This window comes from Etheostoma spectabile, chromosome 17 (genome assembly GCF_008692095.1).
Source record: "Etheostoma spectabile isolate EspeVRDwgs_2016 chromosome 17, UIUC_Espe_1.0, whole genome shotgun sequence".
Taxonomy (NCBI): Eukaryota; Metazoa; Chordata; class Actinopteri; order Perciformes; family Percidae; genus Etheostoma; species Etheostoma spectabile.
This window is the reverse complement of record NC_045749.1, coordinates 827,434-830,124: the sequence shown is the minus strand read 5'-3', so window position 1 is coordinate 830,124 and position 2,691 is coordinate 827,434.

Sequence of the window (2,691 nt, the reverse complement as noted above, 5' to 3'; positions counted from 1 at the left end):
GTACTATGTGCAGCAAACTGTTTGTATACTAACAGCATGTTGAGTCTCAGTTCTTATAACCACTGCAGGGGGAAGGTTTCAAACGACCAGCTTGTGAGGATCCCGTGCAGATGATGTTTTGTAGGGATTATAATTATTATTATTAATATTCCGGACCGTCGCTGTCATTTTTGAGTGCTTTAGCATGTGGGAAAATTCACAAAAACTTGCACACATGCCAGACCTATGAAAAATGACACAGTTTTGTAGTGATTGAACGAGTGCTCCATAGCGCCCCCTCACGTGCACCCTGACTTAAAAAAGTCATAATTTATCATACTAACTTTTGAGGGAACATGCGTGTCATCTGGAACTCTATCAAGCTATTTTTAGAGAAACTCTAAAAAAAACAATTTTTACGATATGGCAAATTTCGTGCAACATTTATGTTACGAAGACGTTTTTGAGGACTTTTTTGATGATAAATATTGTGTGTGTCACCTAAAGACCTCAACGATGAAAGGTTATTAAAAGAAAAACCTTTCGTCAAACGGTGTGGGCGTGGCATGGCGGCCATTTTGAGTGTTTAGCGATGAAGGAGAAAGTGGCTGTAACTACAGTGTACGTTGTCGTCTCAGCTTGAAATTTCCCACAAACACCAAGAGTCCAGGCCTGAGGACACCTGCAGGCCAATATGGACTTTTGGAGATAGCGCCACCATCTGGGAACAGGAAATCAGCCTTACATGACAAACATCATTTGATTTACATGAAACTTAAAATGTGTGGTCTGCATATGATACTGAGCTGCCCCCTATACATTAACCGCGCCCATTCATTCAGGCCACGCCCCTTTCATAACATGAAACCGTTTGAAGTACAGTCCTTTGTGAGGTGTCATTGAACTGCACAGAGTTCCTTCTTCATTGGTGATGCTCTGACCCGTCCGCCTGTGATCTGGCCACGCCCCTTTCCACAGATAGTGACCTGTATGACGTAGAGTCTTAGAGCAGGCAGTTCCATCTTCATTGGTGACAGTGACGGCCAGTAACCCCGACACACGCAGATTAGCGAGGGCCCGTCCAACGCTGCTTGCTGATTGGTAACAATCTGGAAACTGAGGATAGTTTTGATGTTTTATAAAAACTCAAAAACCCAAGGAGTACTGGAAACTAGCAGGAGGCAAAAAAGGAATCCAAAAATAAAGTCCAAATAAAACAGAAAGCACAGGAACTCTAACACAAACCGGGAACACAAATAAACTGAAATACAAACTGGAGATAAAAAAACAGAACAAAACACCAAAACCATAACAGTTTCAATAAATAATTTAAATCATAGTACATTATCTTTTTATATTTGACTACAAGCGTGGCCCTGTTGAGAAAGGAGGGACTTGAGAGGAAATGTGAAACGGTTCAGGCAAAACAGAAGTTTCTGGGACAGCTTTAAGATGATTTTTATGCCTTTGCTGCTTTATTGGACTTCATAGAGAAACGGTGAGATGAGCATGAGAGGCCTGATGACATGAAACATAAATCACAAGCTGGTGTCAGAGTCATTTACCACTTTATGGCACTAGATGCTTCTTGGGCTGGTATGCCATGTGGGACACTTTTATTACCTCCTGGGACAAGTTTGAGAAAGAGTATTCCCCTGTGCATTTATCTAGCATGAAACTGAATGGGAACAATTATTTTAAATGATTGTTCTTTTTTAGACTGAAGTGCTGACATGGAAGCCATTTGGATTCTATTGAAAGGCAGTCCTACTGGTTGGGAAGTGTTTTAGTTTGAGATGTATTCCAGAAATGTGAGAAATAGTTTTAAATTGTCACAATAATACTTGTAGCAACAACTCAATATGCAAACGAAACATTATTTGACTTCAGGGAAATCGTGGTTCCAACCTGGGTTTCCTAAAGAAGACTGTTTGCCAAACACTTTACTAAAATACTAGCTTTCCGTCCTCTCTGTGTGGCGTCCACCTGCAGCCAGCGGCTCAGTCTGTGTAGCTCTAATGAGAGCTGGACATGAGTAATGTGTCTCTTGAAACTGTTCACAATTAACAGTGAAATGGTACCAGCTTTAGGGTTATTGCAGTTAAATGATGCAGCACGGTGTGATGGCTGCTGATAAACAGCCGCTTCTCTGTCTTTAAATCGTTAAAAGTTTTTTATTTTTTTATTTTTTACTTCCGAGCTGCTCGTTTAATGCACCGTTAAGTTCTGCAACTTTCTGCTCACTGACCACATCTTCTGTTCACTTATCACATGTTTGGATAGCGGATATTCAGCTCACTATAAAACAATTATGTGTCAATGAGTACGTTTACATGCACACCGATATGCCACTATTATTCCCAATATGACAATATTCCGTATTTGATGTTCTATCCTATGTATGGACAGTAAAAGGAGACAGTTTTTTGGGACTTTTTGCTTCACACAAACCCACCAGCCGACAGTTTGCAAGGCTGCCGACCTGATAAGGAGAAACACAGCTCATTTTATACATTATCAAAGACATGGATATGTACAGGTTTTGGGAGATGTGCACACATCGCTATGCCGACCCTTTTCAAGAAGCTAATAGAAGGAATGGGGACGAGGGACGTTGTGTTCGTCACCACTGGTCAACAAAATGTAAACGGGAATTTAAGTGGAATATTCACTGTCATTAGCCATGTAAACAACTCAGTCAGAATATTGTCT